Source organism: Mesoplodon mirus (assembly GCF_964341445.2).
Source record: "Mesoplodon mirus genome assembly, chromosome: 5".
Lineage (NCBI taxonomy): Eukaryota > Metazoa > Chordata > Mammalia > Artiodactyla > Ziphiidae > Mesoplodon > Mesoplodon mirus.
Window position 1 is genome coordinate 36,197,263 of NC_138980.1, and position 18,310 is coordinate 36,215,572.

At 50.7% G+C, this 18,310-nt stretch overlaps 1 protein-coding gene across 1 annotated transcript in view; it reads left to right on the top strand.

Annotated features, from left to right (window-relative positions):
• KDM4B (lysine demethylase 4B) overlaps positions 1-18,310 on the top strand; it is a 141,194-nt gene that overhangs the window by 15,195 nt on the left and 107,689 nt on the right. The window contains 1 exon segment of the mRNA XM_082621824.1: positions 15,272-15,378. The gene's annotated coding sequence lies outside the window, so the exon portion shown is untranslated.

Genomic DNA, 18,310 nt, shown 5'->3' on the forward strand with positions numbered 1-18,310 from the left:
AGGTAAGTCCTGGAAGCACTGAGTCTTAACCACGGGACTGCCAGGGAATTCCCAAAACATTTTGTTTTTAAAGAATTGCAGACTCCCAAGAAGTTGCAAAAATAGTATGGAGAAGTCCCATGTGCTCTTCTCCCAGTGGTAACATTTTACACGACCACAGTCCACTGTCAAAACTAGGAAGTTGATGTTGGCACAGTACACTACAGGCCTCACTCAGATTTCACTAGTTTTAGTATGCACTCATTTTTTGGTATGTCTGTGTGATCTCTTATCAGCTGTGTAGACTTGTGTAACCACTATCACAATAAAAATACAGAACTGTCAAAAAAAAAAAGATACAGAGCTGTCTTGTCAACACAGACCAATTACCTCGTGATCCCCCTTTAAAGTCACCCCCACCTCCCACCCTTAGCCCCTGGCAACGACTGATCTGTTTTCCAGCTCTATAACCTTGTCATTTTGACAGTTAGGGAATCATATGTAACCTTATGGGATTGGCTTTTTCACATAAGATCCATCTGAACTGTTGTGTGTATCAACAGTTTATTCCTTTTTTTTGCTCAGTAGTAACTCTAATTATCCAATATTATTTTATCATCCTTTTTATTTCTATAAGGTGGGTAGTAGTAGTAATGTCCCATTTGGCATTCCTGATTTTAGCGCTTTGAGTCTTCTCTGTTGTTTTTCTTGATCATTCTACCTTAAAGGTTTGTCCATTTTGTTGATCTTTTCAAAGAACCAGCTTTTGGTTTAGTTAATTTTTTTTCTATTTCTATTTTGTTAATTTCTGCTCTGATCTTTATTATTTCCTTCCTTCTGCTTGCTTTAGGTTCAGTTTGCTCTTCTCTTTCCAGTGCCATAAGGTAGATGTTGAGATTATTGATTTGAGTGCTTTCATCTTTTTTTCATATAGGCAGCTATAAATTTACCTCTCAGTTCTGATTTAGCTGCACTGTATAAGTTCTGGTTTGTTGTGTCTTCATTTTCATTCACCTCAAAGTATTTTTTAATTTCACTTTTGATTTCTTCTGTGACCCATTGGTTATTTAGGAGTGTGTTGTTTAATTTTCACATATTTGTGACTCCCCACATTTCCTTCTGTTATTGACCTCTAATTTCCATTGAGGTCAGAGAACCTACTGTGTATGATTTGAATTCTTGTTAATTTGATGAGGCTTGTTTTGTAGCCTAATGTTTGGTGTATCCTGGAAAATGTTCCATATGTCCTGAGAAGAAAGGATATTTTGCTGCTCTTGGGTGGGGATTTCTATAGGTGTCTGTTGGTTTGTAGTGTTGTTCAAGTCTTCTGTTTCTTTGTTGATCTTCCTTGTTTTATTCATTATTGAAAGTGAGATATTGCTGTCCCCAACTATTATTGAATTGTCTATTTTCCCCTTCATTTCTGTCAGTTTTTGCTTCATCTATTTTGGGGCTCTGTTATTAGGTTCGTATGTGTTTATAATTGTTATATCTTCCTGATGGAGTGGCCCTTTTATCTTTATAAACTGGCCATCTTTATCTCTAATGACACTTTTATTCTGAAGTCTATTTTGTGTGATATTAGTATAACCACTCCCGCTTTCTTATGGTTGCTATTTGCATGTTATACCCCTTTCTGTCCTTTTATTTTCAGCCTATTTATGTTTTTGAATCTGAAGACTATAGACAACATATAGTAAGATCTTTTTCTTCTTCCAATCTGATAATCTCTGTTTTTTGATTGGATTGTTTAGTCACATTTAAGTCATTATTGATATAGTTGGATTTACGTCTTCCATTTTCCTTTTTGCTTTCTGCCCAACATCTTTTGTTTCTCTCTTCCTCCTTTACTGCTTTCTTTTGCATTAAGTGAATATTTTCTAGTGTAACATTTTAATTCCTTTAATGATTTTTTCATTATATTTTTGGAAGTATATTCTTAGTGGTTGTTCTAGGTCTTATCATACACATCTTAACTTACCAGAATCTACTTCTGATTCCCAGTATTATTTGAAGCAAGCTTATACTGATCAGGATTAATTAGGATTAAACTCATTTGATCAATGAAATGGCTTGGGTGACTTGGGTTTTTCAAGGATGCTGATGCATCTGTTGGCCTCAGTGGTGCCCTTCTTTTGTTTATTCCTTTTCACATTTGGTGAAATGAACGTCTCAAAGGACCTGTAATGATCAAAAATATTTGTGAAGCTCTACCTTCTCAGGATCAGGCTTGGGAAGGCCTCGACTCCTGAGTCATCACTCTCCTTGTAGTTTTGGCCTTGTTTTCTTCTCCTTTGCCCCATCTAAGCTGACTGGTTTGTAGCCCTGATCCTGCCTCAGGATTCCAAATCTGGGTCAGTGTGTCATGCCCACTTGGAGGCAGGTCTTTGGGGTTAAGGAGTGCCCGGTGCAGGGAGGCCCAGGGCAGCCTCGAGATAAGTCTGCGAAGGCCAGCAAGATGGTTGGGCTGTGACTTGGTTGTTAGCTGTCACTCTTTTTGTGAGAGCCCAGGTGGGCGGCCTGAGGGGTGGTGGTCAGGATGGCACTGGGCAGAGAACCAGGAGCAGACCGAGTGGGTGCCTCTGGTCACCAACAGCATGAGCAGCCCCAGTATTCTGGATATATTTAGTTGAAGCTTCAAAACAGCATCAGAGTTTTGATCAAACGTCGGGGAGCTCTCGTGCTATTTTTTTTCTGGCTTGGTATTTTTTTTAATAGCAACTTTATTAAGTATAATTCACGTGCCATAAAGTTCACCCTTTTAAAGTGTACAATTCAGTGGTTGTTACTATATTTACAGGGATGTGCAGCCATCACCACCATTGAATTCTAGAACATTTTCATCACTCCAGAAGGAAACCCCATACCTATTAAATAATCACTCTCGGGCTTCCCTGGTGGCGCAGTGGTTGGGAGTCCGCCTGCCGATGCAGGGGACACGGGTTCGTGCCCCGGCCCAGGGGGATACCACATGCCGCGGAGCGGCTGGGCCTGTGAGCAATGGCCGCTGGGCCTGCGCATCCGGAGCCTGTGCTCCGTGGCGGGAGAGGCCACAGCAGTGAGAGGCTCACATACCGCAAAAAAAAAAAAAAAAAAAAAAAAAAAAATCACTCTCCATTCCCCAGCCCAGACAACCAAATGTTGTAGTGTCTCTGTGGATTTGCCTGTTCTGGATGCTTTATATAAAGGGAATCACACACTGTGTGGCCTTCAGTGTCTGGCTTCTCTCACTGACCATCATGTTCACTGACCATCATGTTCTCAGAGGATCTGTGTTATAGCGAGGGTCAGTACTTTACTCCTTCCATGGCTGCATAATATTCCACTGTATGAATGGACCACATTTTATCTGTTCATCCATCGATGGACATTAGGGCTGTTTCCACTTTTTTTTGTCTATTGTGAATAATACCTATGATGCATAATATGGACATTCATGTACAAGTTTCTATGTGGACACGTTTCATTTCTCTTGGGTAGATACCTAGGAGTGGAATTGCTGGGCCAGATGGAAGGTCCATGTTTGACGCTTTAGGAAACTGCCAAATTGTCTTTCACAGTGGCTACACTGTGATATAATCCTACCAGCAGTGTACGAGGGTTCCAGCGTGGCTTGGTATTTTTAAATTTGAATTAGGTTGGGGACCGTAATCATTTTGGTGATGGTTTACCAGTACGCGTGGCCTCTTTGCCCTGAGATCAGCTCCCGTCCACCCAGACGGACCAGCCAGGGAGCTGCTGGGAATGGGACCTCTGGGAATGGAGCTGAAGGGATGGGACCTCTGGGTCCTGGCACGGCTCTCGAGGCGGCTCTGCGTCCCCTTTGTTTTTATAAAAGTGGTACATAAGTGTTGTCAGCAGAGACAGAAGCCTGTGTGAATTACAGATGTCCCCAGATCCTGCCACCCGGATAGAACCATTCTTGACATCGTGGTGAAGGCTCTCTGGTCATCGCCGTGTGTCAGGTGGAGGTCTTTCTAGTTTGTTGACTCCACACTCCCCAGCGGACACCCTTCTATCCTGAAGGGTGTTTTTCAGTTGTCCCCAGAAAGGTGGTCTGCTTGGATGCTCCTACGACAGCTGGGGGCTCTCATCGTCCTGGCGACAGCCCCAGCTTTTGTGCCTCCTTCTAATCTGTCACCTCCTAGTCGCTGCTTTTTTTTTGAAATGCCAGTTCATAGCCCTCGCCCATGTGTTACACTGGGGTGTTTGTTTTTTTTCTTGACTTATAACAGGGTTTCTCACCCTCAGCACTATTGATATTTCTGAGCTGGATCGTTCTGGGGGGGCCGCCCCGGGCACAGGGAGGTGTTGAGCAGCATCCCTGACCCACCCCCTTGATGCCAGGAGCCCCTTCCCTCCCCCAGTCCTGACAAGCACAGATGTCCCCAGATGTCACCAGGTGTCCGCTGGGAGACAGACTCGCCTCTGGTTGAGAACCAGTGTTTTATTATAACCCTTTCTATATTAGGGCTGTTAGCATCTTCAGCATTATATGTTTTTTCTCAGTTTCTCATTTATCTCCCGGCTTTATTTTTGATGTGTTGTTACATAGAATATTTTAAAGCTTATTGCCAAATTTGTCATTTCCTTTAAAGCGCCTGGTCTTGTGACCTGTCTAGAGAGGTCTTCCCTTCCCTGAGATTACCAAAACACTGGCCCACTTTTTTTTTCTCCTGCATTTTTATGGGTTTTAGAAGGACCCACAGTCTGGAGGCCCCGGGAGGGGGACAGAGCTTTGTGTTTTCCACGCGGCTCTCCTGTAGTCTGCACAGGAGGGTGAGGCTCGTGGTTAGGACACAGATCTCGAGCTGGCCTCCCCTGTTGCTAGCTGTGTGATCACTGCCCCATGCCTCAGCTTGCTCATCTGTGAAATGGGCTGTGAGAGCAGTACCTGCTTCCTAGGGTTTTGGGGCTGATCAGACGTGCCAGGTGCTTAGAGCCGGGCCTGCACATGGTGAACTGTGCCCCCATCATCGGCCTTTTTATCTGTCCTGGTCATCCCTGACCCTCACACTAGCTCCAGGGGAAGCTCCAGGCAAGCTCTAGAAGGACGACGCTGTTTGGGGAGGTCAGGGAACCTGTCCAGGGTCCCCAGAGCCATGGGTGAGAGGCAGGGTCCTCTCTGGGCTCAGAACCTGTGCACACGTGCGTCGTCCGGCCCCACAAAATTACGAGGTACCTTTGCAGAGAAATAGGAAGATTATTTTGTCAATGATTATGGTTTTAAATGGTTAGTCATGGAACATTGAAGACCTGTACACACGAGTAGAGAATGGGCTGGTGTCTTGAGCGTCTGCAGGGGTGGCCTTCTGGCCGTGTGGGGAGCTTGCTGGGGTGCCACACCCCCTCCCAGGGTGCCGTTGTCCGCCCTGCTCTCTGTGTGGCACCAGCCCCTTGCCTGGGCTGTGGGCTGGGGGACAGGTGGTAGCCTTTGCCCAGGCTGTGTCCCTGACCCCCCGAGCCTAGTAAAGACGTAGGTGGGCTGGCAGGCCCTGTTCTTGTCCACGATGTTCCAAAAGCAGGTGCTGGCAGCCTCCTTGGCTCCCTGGCCTTTCACCCACGTGCTTCCTTTTTTTTTTTTTTTTTTTTTTTTGTCCTTTCAATCCAAATGCTTCCTTTCTCTTTTTTTTCCTTTTTGAATAAAAAATTTTGGAGACGTAATTTCAGACTTCCAGAAAATTTGCAAGAATGGCACGAAGAATTCCCAGACACCTTTCACCTGGCTCCCTAGGAGTTAACCTTTCACCGCAGCTGCTCTTGTTCCTTTTCTCTCTCTCATCCTCTCTCTCTGCGCATTTCTTCCTGAACTGTTCCACATACATGCCTCTTTACCTCTAAATACCTCAGTGGGCATCTCTTCTGAACAAGGGATTCTCTTATCAAATTATCAAAACCAGGAAGTTAATTCTCAAAATTCTCAGAGTCCGGGCTCACACACTGCATTAATAGGTCACGTCGCTTTTGTTTCTGTTCATGTGGATCAGTGTCTGAGTCTGTCCTTCTGGCTCGTGGCTTGGACGTTGGGAGAGTACAGGCCCGTTATCCCATGGGGCGTTGCTCGGTGTGGGTTTGTCTGACGGTCCTCTCACGTCTGGCAGGAACATCCCAGAAGCAGTCTGGTGTCCTTCTCGGAGCATTGCCTCTGGAGCCCACGTCTGGTGGCATCAACCTGGCCCACTTGGGTAAGGGGGTGTCTTGCAGATTTCTCCACCCTGAAGTTACAATTTTACCATTTGTAATTGGTAAGTTTCTTGCGGGAGGTCCTTGGGGACGATGTAAACACCCCGTTGTTCCCCCAACATTCACTGTTTGTTTGGGCAGCCATTGTTGATTCTTGCCAAGTAGGGATTGTCTAATTCCACCATTCCTTCTGCATTTATTAGTTGGCTTTCTACTGTGAAGAACAGCTGTCTCTTCTTCCCCATCTGTTTATTTATATCAGCGAGGACGCATGGGTCCTTAACTGATTCAGTAGATTGTAATCCATTGCTGTCATTGTTTTCGGTTGCTCTAGTGGTCCCAGATTTATCCAGAGGTAGAGCTCCCGCCCGCTGGCTCCTCGTGTCCTTCAGGCATGTGCCCACCAGTCTCTGGGCACTTCCCTACTTTCGGGCACAGTGAGGTGTTCCAGGCCCATGCTGTGCACTCGCACCTCAGCTCCAGGCTTGACTGCTTCTCCAAGGAGCCCTGGTTCTTCTTGTGGACAGTGCATTTAGAAACCAAGATCTGGGTGTTCAGTTGCTCATTGCCAAGGGGGTGTCTTTGCCTCTGGGCCCTTTTGCCCGGGAAATAGGTGTGTAAATAAGTACACATGTGCATACATTAGTGTGTCTGTGTGTACATGTATCGCACAGACACCCACATCCATTTCTGCTTCTACCTATACACACTAGTGCCCACGAGTTCACACCGACACCTCCACTTCCAGCCCTTTGTTCGTGCAGGCTGCTTGCCGGCCTCCCCTTCCCTTTTCTGTAACCCTGTCTCTGTCAGTGAGAGCCCTTCGTCACCCACAGTAAAATAAGCCCCTGGAGTAAGTCAATATTTGCTTTATCTTTATCTCAAAGGCACATAGTTCCAAAACCATGCTTAAAAGTGACATGGCTTAGTTCTTTCTTTTCCTCTTTATTGTGGTTGTATTATGTACTTGAAATACCGTTTGGTTTGCTTCTGTTTGTATTTCATTGTAGGATTCTTCTCCCTCCCACCACAGTTCTTGTTGATTTCATTCATTCCCTCATTCATTTAGTATGTGGGACATTAGCATGGTTCAAGGGTCAGAAAGGTGTCTGGAGAGATGCATCATCACCCTTCCTCGCCCTCCCTCCTGCAGAGAATGATCTCATTAGTTTATGTCTCAGAAATGCAGAATTGTGTGTGTGTGTGTGTGTATATATATATATATATATTTTTTTTTTTTTTTTGGCCACGCCTTGCGGCTTGTGGATCTTAGTTCCCCAACCAGGGATTGAAACCATGCCTCCGGCAGTGAAAGCATGGAGTCCTAACCACTGGACTGCCATTGAAGTCCCGAGTATATTTTCTTATACATGGAAGGTGGCACGGTGGGGATCACTCTTGCACTTTTCTCTTTTCACTGCGCAGCGTGTCCTGGAAGCAGCTTCATCTGGCCATGGAGATGTGCCCGCCCTCCTGCACAGCTGCGTGGTGTCCACTGGGGGCTGCAGCACAGTTAACCCAGCCTCTCCCCTGTACGTGCATTGGGTTTGTTTCCAGTATCTTGCTGGTACAAACGGTGCAGCAGTGAATGCCCTGGTGTAGAGGTATCTTCATATTCTTGGAAGAGTATCTTCAGGGTCGATTTCTAGAAGTGGGATTGCTGGCTCAAAAGATAAGTGCCAAGATGTGTGTTAGCTTCTGGCACGTTCCCTCCTCGGGGGGCAGATGGGTTTACTCTCACTAGCACTGAGAGGGGCTGGTCCCACAGGCTCACTAGCAGGGTGTGCTGTTCTAGTGGAAACATACTTGCTGATCTGAGCCGTGAGAGATGGGGTCTCAGTGTAGTTACTTTTATTTTTTTATTTACTTTTTTTTTTAAATTTATTTTTGGCTGCCTTGGGTCTTTGTTGCTGTGCGCAGGCTGTCTCTAGTTGCGGCGAGCGGGGGCTACTCTTCATTGCAGTGCACGGGCTTCTCATTGTGGTGGCTTCTCTTGTTGCGGAGCATGGGCTCTAGGCGTGCGGGCTTCAGTAGTTGTGGCACGCAGGCTCAGTAGTTGTGCTCACGGGCTCTAAAGCACAGGCTCAGTAGTTGTGGCACACGGGCTTAGTTGCTCCGTGGCATGTGGGATCTTCCTGGACCAGGGCTCGAACCCGTGTCCCCTGCATTGACAAGCGGATTCTTAACCACTGCACCACCAGGGTGGTCCCGGGGTCTCAGTGTAGTTTCAATGAGCATTTCTGAAATTAGGGGTGAGGTCGAGCATCATTTCATGTGTTAAAAGCCAGTTTGATATCTTTTCTGTGAATAGTCTGTTTATGCTTTTCACCCACTTTTCAGTTGGATTTTTGACCTTTCCTCATTGATTCAATTCCACCCTTACCCAGTGCTTTGAGATGCCACCCTAGTCTCCCCCCACTCCCTGATCTGTGATTCCCCCAGCCCCTGGAGGAGCTCAGGCTCTAGAAAGAGACATGCACACGCTTTCCTTTCCAGCGTGCTAGGTGTGCCTCACAGGACATGGTTGATCCGAAGTGTGCCCCGCAGGACATGGTTGATTGCTTCCAGGCATCTCAGGTTCTCAAGATCCAGCTGGAACCTTCCTGTCCCGGTGCTCCCGACCCTGCAGAGGCAGGTCCTGCAGAGGAGTTGGGGTGGACAGGTGGGCTGTGTGTCCAGAGCACAAAGGCCGAAGAACAGCCGGTGGAAGAAAGCAGGTATTTTTTAAAAAAGAGACATTGCCAGACTGCCCTTGGGAGCAGTCCTGGGTGGCCACTGGGGGCATGTCACCAGATCTGCCTTCCTTGCCCGAGTGAAGGTCTTAAATGACAAAGCCCATGACAGCTGCCATTTACGAGGGTTTACCGTGTGCCAGGGTCTCCTTCCGGTGCTTTTGTCTGTGGCCTTGTTTAACCTCCTGCAACCCCACAATAGGGCACGGTGACCCACACTTGACAGATGAAGAAACCGAGGTGCAGAGGTTAGGAACTTGCCCCAGGTCACACGGCCGGCTGGGACCCCTCGGGGGCATCTGTGCTGGTCTCTGCAGCCCCACCACGGTCTCCAGAGAATGGAGTAGGATGTACCATGGGAAATGTGATCACAGAACTGTGTGTGAGGCTCTGCCACTGGGGAGCGGGCTCAGGAGGCCCCTTCTCTGGGGTTTAGCCTCTTTTTGTCCCTCACTCCATTGCTGTAACGTCGAGCGTCTTCTCAGGTGCTTGCTGGCTGTTTGTATATCTCCTGTAGGGAGGTGTCCATTCAGTTCCTTTACCCACTTGTGAATTAGGTTGTCTTTATTGTTGTTGACCCATAAGAGTTCTTTATCTGTTCTGGATACAAGTCCCTTTTGAGATCTAAGGTTTGCAGATATCTTCACCTATCCTGTGGGTTGTCTTTACTTTCTTGATTATGTCCTTCGAAGCACAAAGTCAGTTCATTTATTTTTTCTTTTGTTGCTTGTTCTTGTGGTGTTGTATCTAGAAACCGTTGCCTAATCCCAGGTCACAAAGATTAATTCATGTGTTTTCTTCTAGGAGTTTTAGAGGTTTAGCTCTAACATTCAGATATGTGAGTTAATTTTGAGTTAATTTCTGCCTGGTGTGAGGTAGGGGTCCAGCTTTATTCTTTTGCACGTGGACATCCAGTTGTGCCAGCGCCATGTGGTAAAGACTGCTCTTTACCCCTCGGACAGTCTCGGGAACCTCACTGAAAACCAACTAACTTTAAATGTGCAGGTTTATTTCTGGACTGCCCACTCTTGTCCATTGAGCTCTCTGTACATCCTGAGGCCAGGACCACATTGGCTTGATCCCTGTAGCTTTGTCACCCCGAGTTATTTTATATCTAGTCTCTGGGGTGGACGTTAAAGAAAAATGATATGGTTCTTACATTTCCAGGAGATGAGATCAGAGCCTTCCTGGGGTTGGGATCCAGACAACCCAGGGTGCCCGCCACCTCCCTAGCTGAGCCATTGCCACTTCCTCAGTTGGATTTTGTTGTCTGTGAGGATACAGAGGATTTGGTGAGATATTTGTAAACGAGAGGCTGTTTCCCAGTCTGTAAAGACTGATGAAAATGTCAGCTCTTCAGGTCTCTCAGACAGGAAGCATCTGAAACTTGTGCTCAGCAGGTCGGGTCTTTAATCAGTCCTGAAACTGGACTGCAGGCTGGCGTCAACTTGCCTTCTCTTTTCTTATCGGTTTGGATCTTTTTACAGCCAGACTCTCCTCTTCCAGCTAAAACCTGCTGTGCAGTGAACTTCAGAGGACGGAGATAGAGGTTGTTGTGTTTTTCTGTTTGTTTTGTTTTAGTTTTTTTTGCTTTTGATATTTTATTTTGAAATAATTTAAGAGGCATTGAAATGTTGCCGAGACAGTACAAAGAATTCCCATGTACCTTTCAGCCGTGTTCCCCTGGTACGAATGGAATGCCTAACGTAACTGCAGAAGGATGACCTGAAGTAATAACAACAGATTTTATTAGGATCCCACCGGGTATCCGTCTCAGCCCCTTTTCTGCCCAGGACCCAACATGGGACCACACGGTGCAGGTGTCAGGCTCCTTAGGCTCCTCCCGACTGGGGCCGTGTCTTAGTCTTTCCTTGTGTGTCGTGACCTTGACACTTCCGGAGAGCCCTGGTGGGGGGTTTTGTAGTGTCCCTCTCCTTGGCTTTGTTTCTCATGGTGACACGCAGGTTATGCATTTGAGGGAGGCTGCCCCAGGGCGATGTGCTGATATGTCTCTTTGCCTGTGGGGTCAACCTTCACCCCTCCGTTAAGGTGGCAGCTGCTTGGAGTCTCTGCCGGAAGGTTGCGGGTTCTTCCTCTGGGACCTCGCGACAGCACACCTGCTTCTCATAAACATTTGCCTGTCAGTTTCAGCGTCTGCGGTGGATCTTTCCTGCAGCAGGGATTACCGTACAGATCTCACGGTGCATTTATGTTGCCCTCACTCCTTCTGCATTATGATCTAGAATTTTTTGTGGAAGAGAGCTATCCCTTCTCCCCCATTTACATTACATGTTGAATTTCGTACCAGTAAGGACCGGCATGTGTTTATGGTACTCTGTGGGTTTGTAGTTGGGACTGTCACTGTTCATCTTGTTGTCCTCGCTGTCCTCACTTTGGTCGTCCGGTGCCCCTTCACTGCGCTCATGTCCTCCTGGGAGTCCCCGCCCTCCCTGCTCCCACGAGGGGCTCCAGCTCACCTTGGGAGCAGCGGGGAGCAGGCCGAGTTGGGCGCTGAGCCCTCCTGGATCAGATAACACACACAGGCGAGGGCTCCCTGCCTTTGTGGGCGGAAGATGCTCATCAGCTCTCTGCCTCTCGGACCCTGGGCCCAGCTCCCGGGCCACCGTGGGCAGTGTGGGTGGTGTGGGTGGACCCGTCGCGAGGGCCAGCCCTAGGTGGCCCAGAGCTGATAAGACCAGGGGCCCAGCTACCCCTGCCCGGGGTGGGGAGGCCAGGCCTGTGGGGTCGGTCCCAGAGGTGCCAGCAGCCGGTGGCAGTTCCTGGTGCCTCAGCGTGTGGAGACAGCTGGCTTTTCCCCCTGTTCCTGCTGCTTCTTCCCGGCCCACCTGCCTGCCCTTTGCAGAGGGTGGAGGAGCCATCAGCGTCTGTGGGGCAGGCACCTCGGAAGAGCGACATCATCTGATTGTCAGAGGGCGCTTTTTTAAAGGAGAAATGGTCAGAGTGTGCCTCTTTGGGGTGGTGGTGTCTGAGGCCTTGGGTCGCCGCTCAGTCTGTCCCCTCACTCCAGCTGGACGCCCCCTGCCACCCTGAGTTCTCTTCTCAGCGCCCGGCTTTCCTGGGAACCGCTACCAGGCTAGCGGCCCAGCCCTGCCAGCCTGGGCAGCAGGAGGCACCAGGGCCTTTCTGTTTTGTTTTCCTTTTAAAAATTACATACACTTTATCGTTTAAACAGCTGTAGATTTATAGAGAAATTGAGAGTTCTAGGGAGAGTTCCCTACACCCCTGACCCCGACACCCAGTCTCCTGTTATTCTGTTTTACACGAGGCAGGTACGTTTGTTGCAGTCAGTGAACCTTATGAGTACATTCTCATTGACTAGGGTCCTGCTTCATTCAGTTTGCCTTGTTTGCCCCTGTTGTCCTCGTCTGTCCCAGGACCCCGTCTGGGACCCCCATGACATTCAGGTGTCTCGTCTCCTCGGGGTCCTCTGGGCTGTGACGGTTCCTCAGACTTTCCTTGTTCTCGACGTCCCTGACAGGTTTGAGGAGGACTGTGGCCAGAGATTTTGTAGAATCTCCCTCAGTGGGAACTTGTCCGGTGTTTTTCTCACAGTTACACTGGGGCGCTGGGTGCTGGGAGGAGGACCACCTGTGAAGGGCCGTCTCATCCTTCATCTCGGGGTGCCTGCCGTCAACAGGACTCATCACTGCTGGTGTTGACCTCGGTCCCCTGGCTGAGGTCGTGCTGCTCAGGTGTCTCCACTGGAAGGCCACACCTCCCCCCTTTCCATACTCTCCCTCTTGAAAGGAAGTCACTGTGCCCAGCCCACACTTAAGGGCCCCCTGATCCCTCAGCCCTGGCTGCCCTGTGCCGAGTGGGCTGTGGCCAGGCCCCTGGTGTCTCAGGGCCTCCAGGGTGGTGACAGACTGGCTACGGGGAGCCCTCAGTCCTTGCGGGAGCAGGGGAAGCGGGTGAACCTAGCCCCGTGTGGACATAGGTCAGGGTGGACAGAGGCCTTGCCTTGGCTGTGGCCTGAGGGCTGAGCCTTAACCTCAGCCCCAGAGCTTCCAGCCTCCTATTTTGGGGTCATTGCTGTCATCCCCCAGAGCACGAGGGCAGGAGGACCCCACAGCCATGGGCAGCAGCAGACTGGGGTCTGTCCAGCCGAGGACCACAGGCTCGGGTGGTCTTTGCCTTGCAGACCACGTGCTGTGTGTGGGGTGGCCCATCGTCCATCTGGGGAGACAGTGTGCAAAGAGGTAGTGACAAGTGACCAGGGAGACACATGACCCCATCAGATGTGAGTGAAAGTCAGGCCAGGTATTCTCAGCAGGGAGGCCTGCGGGCAGTGGGGGTGAGAAGGTCCCTCTCCTCTGTCATTGGGTAGATGTACGTGGAAACTACCGGATCAGTCTCCCTTTGCTGCGGTAACAAACGACCACAGACTCAGTGACTTAAAACAATGCGCATTTATCATCTCACCGCCCTGGCGGCCAGAAGTCCGACACGGGTCTCACTGGGCTAGGATCAAGGTGTGGGCACGGCTGATTGATCCTCCTGGAGGCGCCAGGGAAGACCAGCTTCTAAGGCGCCGCATCCTCGGCTGGTGGCCCCTCCTCCGTCTTCAGAGCACATCGCTCTGACCTCTGCCTCTGTTATCAGTTCTTCTCTGACTCTTACCCTCTCGCCTCCCTCTTAGAAGGACTCTGGGGATGACACTGGGCCCCCTAATAACCCAGGATCATCTTCCATCTCAAGATCCTTAACTTGGACTTCCCAGCGGGCCAGCGAATAAGACTCCGCACTTCCAGTGCAGGGGGCCCGGGTTCGATCCCTGGTCGGGAAGCTAAGATCCCATGTGCGGCGCGACTAAAAAAAAGAAGAAAAAAGATGTAGAAAAAAAAGATCCTTAACTTCATCCCATCCGCAGTCTCTTGCCACCAAGGAGAGCATAGTCACAGCTCCCGGGGATTAGGATGGGGACATCCTTGGGGGCCATTTTTCCACCAGCCACAGCCATGTTGAGACATGCCAGAGTAATCAAACCCCCGGACTTCTGCTCTCGTCGCTGTCAGGCTGGTGGGGCTGCAGAGCGGGGCAGGTGGCAGCGGCCGAGGAGCCCTTGGGACTACACGTGGCCCCGGGCGGCTTAGCTGGTCCAGAGGAAGAGGCGAATGCCCCAGGGCCGGTCATTCCACAGCTCGGTGTGGCCTTTCAGCCCAGGGGCTGGCACCTGTTAGAAGACAGTGAAATCAATGTAGTGGGTCGTGCCCAGTAATTTTAAAAACCTGATTAAAAAAAAAGATAGAAAAGGTCAGCACACGTTGCCTGTTGAAAGGGAGTTTGTGGGACTTGTTCTATTTAAAGCTCCTGGTGAGCTAGGGAAGGTGTGCAGGACCAAGTTCCACACCCCCAGGGCACCCTGGCTGAGCTGCCCTGCAGCCAGGTCGGCCCCCAGCAGCTAGTCCAGTTTCAGGCAGCATGTGCAAAGGCACAGGGGCAGGGAGGGTCCGGCAGACGCCGAGCCGTCAGCTCAGCTCAGGTGTCTGGGAGGTAGGGGCAGGGAGCCCAGTGAGTCGGGGCAGCTGGAGCCCAGACTGTCAGAGGCCCTGGGGCCACACCCCACGTTTAGAGTCTTGTCCTGTGTCCATTCAGCAAGTGACCCTGAGCCTGGCTGTGAATGCCGTGGTGGGGACCCTGCCCCCCGTGGGGTCTCAGCTGCACGGCGCCTGCCGCGCTCTGCCCTGTGCTCTCTGCCCCCTGGGGGTGTACATGGCGGTCACCACGCGGCAGTTCCTGTCTGACTGTCCTCTTTGGAGGGGCACCTTCCCTGCCTGCGGGGGTTTGGAAGAGGCAGAACTTCTTGTAAACCTCCCAGGAGTGCCTGTACCTTAAGGTTTCCAGAAGCATCACTGGTCTGATTTGATTGTTTTTGGAGGCTCTTGCTTCCTCAGCTACTGATGCTTAGGAGCTGAGCTTAAAATGGGCTGTCAGGGCTTCCCTGGTGGCGCAGTGGTTGAGAGTCCGCCTGCCGATGCAGGGGACGCGGGTTCGTGCCCCGATCCCGGAAGATCCCACATGCCGCGGAGCGGCTGGGCCCGCGAGCCATGGCCGCGGAGCCTGTGTGTCCGGAGCCTGTTCTCCGCAACGGGAGAGGCCACAGCAATGAGAGGCCCGCGTACAGCAAAAAAAAAAAAAAAAAAAAAAAAAATGGGCTGTCACTGAAAGGCTCTAGTGGGGCAGGTGCTCATGGTTGTGGGTTTTCATGTTCCTGGAAAGTGGCGAGGATTTGAACACACGGGGACAGAGGCAGAGGCATCCCTGGGCTGCATGCTGTTGCCAGGAGTGTAATTTGGAGTTGAGACTTAATCAGGCCATCGGTTTAGTTAAGTGTGCTTTTGTTTTGCACATTTTAGGAACCATCGCCATTGCTGGAACCTGACAGAAACCCTAACAGAAGCCAGTTACTGGACCATCTCCCTGTAGCCTCGCTCCCCACTGCGTACCAGGAACCTTGCAGTAAGTACGTGTGCGGGCCCTCGGCCCCAAGGCTGCTGGTGGAGAAGGTAGCCCTGTTTGGTTCTGAGTTCCTGGGGTGTCCAGGGGCCAGATGCCCCTAGAGGAGCCTGGACCCCTCAGCATGGTTCTGCTGGATGTGACTTCTCTCCGCGTCTGCACTCTGGCCCCTCGGCATCTGAACACCTACCCCTCACTTCTAGAAGCCCTGAGAACCATAGTGGGTTTGGGGGGACTCCAGGATGGCCCAGGATGAGCTGCCCTATCTGTATCGTGTCCCTGGGCAGGACACCACTTCTGACTTCACCGAGGGGCATATTCACCCCACCTCACACCCTGCGGGAGATGATGATCAGTCACAGGGAGAGGGGAGGGTCTTCAAAAATGGAGGATTATTATTATTTTTTAAAATTAATTAATTAATTATTTTTGGTTGCATTGGGTCTTTGTTGCTGCGCGCGGGCTTTCTCTAGTTGAGGCGAGCAGGGACTACTCTTTGTTGCGGTGCGTGGGCTTCTCATTGCGGTGGCTTCTCTTGTTGTGGAGCACGGGCTCTAGGTGCGCGGGCTTCAGTAGTTGTGGCTCGCAGGCTCCAGTAGTTGTGGCTCACGGGCTTAGTTGCTCCGTGGCATGTGAGATCTTCCCGGACCAGGGTTTGAACCCGTGTCCCCTGCATTGGCAGGCGGGTTCTTAACCACTGCACCACCAGGGAAACCCTGGAGGATTATTTTTAAATGCTTTGAAAAGAATCCCATGACCCAGCTGCTTCTGGGTTTCAGCTCCAGGATGTCCCCCTTCTCCTGGACTTTTCTAATTAACCAGGGACAGAGGGTTCACAGAGGTGGCCTCTGGAGGTAGCCCGGTGGGGGTCACTGGTAAGAAAAGAGGGAGCAGCCTGAGCCCCTCGTGGCTGGCACCCACGGGCAGGGGCACCCGGGTGGAGGGGCGCTCAGTGTGGGACGAGCAGTTCCCGTGCTCTTGGCCACAGCGAGGAAAGCTGGCTGGGCGAGAAGGGCTCGTGTTCAGTGTTGACCTTGGACGAAGCCTCCTCCCAGGGCCACGAGGCTCATGAGGGCTCAGTGTGGACTAGAACGTGGCGTTGTCTGTTCTGCCACGATTTAGAAACCCAGGAATTGGGCCGTGGAGCTCAGGTTCCCCTTTACAAGCGGTGGAGTGCAGGTTTTGTTCCTTAAAGGGGAGATTTCAGGCATCTGGGTCCGGGGCCGGCAAGCTGCGGCCCGAGGACCACTCGGCCCACTCGGCCCATTGTGTGTTCTTGTAAATAAAGCCTTATCGGCGCAGAGCTGCTTCTGTTCACTTGCACCTTCCTCCTCACGGTGGTGGAATTGCGTGGTTGTGACAGAGGCCTCGTGCCTGCAAAGCTGCAAACGTTTACCATGTGGTCCTGCACAGAGAAGGTGGGCCGTCCCCAGTCCCTGCCAGCTTGTCACTGTCTGGGGCTGGGTGGACCAGGCCCTCGTCGACTGGTTTAGAAATGGTCAATTCTGACTGTGTGTCCCAAAGCGTTGCTTTACCCTTAAAGCTCATGCTTTCTTACAAGACAGTCAAGTCCCTGAAACTCGGTTACCCTCTTTGTATCCCCATCTGCACGACACGTTCTGCGTACGTAGCTCGCCCTCTGCAGTTAACTTTTTAGTAATCCCTGACAAGGATGCTAATCATCTCCCTCTATCAACCCATTTTATAGCTGGAGAAACTGAGCGCCAGCCCTGGAAGGTGTGAGAATGTTCTGGGCTGGGGGAAGAGTGGGAGACGGAAATGAGTGAGGTCACGGACACCTTCCCCAAAAGGCCTCGGGCGTTCGCAGAGATCAGGGTGCTCGTGACAAACGGGACAGGTTGACTGCGGTCTGGCAGGTCCCAAACAGGCTGCCTTGGACTTCAAAAAAATTAAGTTTTATAGAGATGTAATTACATGCCATAATGGTCACACCTCAAAGTATACAATTCAGGGAATTCCCTGGCGGCCCAGTGGTTATGACTCCGCACTTTCACTGCCTTGGGCACAGGTTCAATCCCTGGTCAGGGAACTAAGATCTCATAAGCTGCACAGTGGAGTAGACAAATTAATTAGTTAATTAATTAAAATAAAGTATGCAATTTAGTGGTTTTTAGTACGTTCACAGAGCTGTGCCGCCACCCCACCATCTAACTCCATCTAACTCCAGAACACCATTATCAACTCCCCCAAACCACTGTACATTAAGCAGGCACTCCCTCTCCCTCCCTCAGGCCCTGACAACCAGGAATCCACTCTCTGTGTCTGTGGATCGGCCTGTTCTGGACGTTTCCCATCATTGGAATCACACCCTGTGTGTCCTCCTCCGTCTGGCTTCTCTCACTGAGCATCGTGTTCTCAGGCTCCATCCACGTGGTAGCGAGTGTCAGGGCTTCTCTCCTTTTCATGGCTGAGTGATGTGCCCGTGTGTGGAGGGACCACCTTTGGTGTATCTGTCATCCGTTGATGGGCGGTCATGTTGTTTCCGCTTTTGGGGTTTTATGAATGATGCTGCTGTGAACGTTCAGGTGTCTTGGTGGACGTGTGGTTTTGTTTCCCTTGGGTTGACACCTAGGGGTGGGATGGCTGGGTCAGATGGCGGCTCCACGCTTCGCCTTTCACGCTCCTGGCCGCCGTGGTTGGGTTCCTGTGTGTGTGAAGAAGCCTCTGCCAGCAGGTCCCGCTCCACCCTGTCTCGTTAGGAGCAGGATCTGAGCTGGAGACACGTGGGTTCAGTTCCAAGCAGAATAGCTCCACGCGGGAGGGAGAGTGCAAGGCCGACCCAGGCTGTGGGTGGGCTTCTCACCCAGCCTTCTTCCTGCCCCCCCACCCTCCCGGTTCTTTGCTTTTTCGCTCATTTACTTCATTGTAAGGATTTCTTCCTCCTCAACATATTGCTTGGCCTGTTTTTTCAGGTCTGG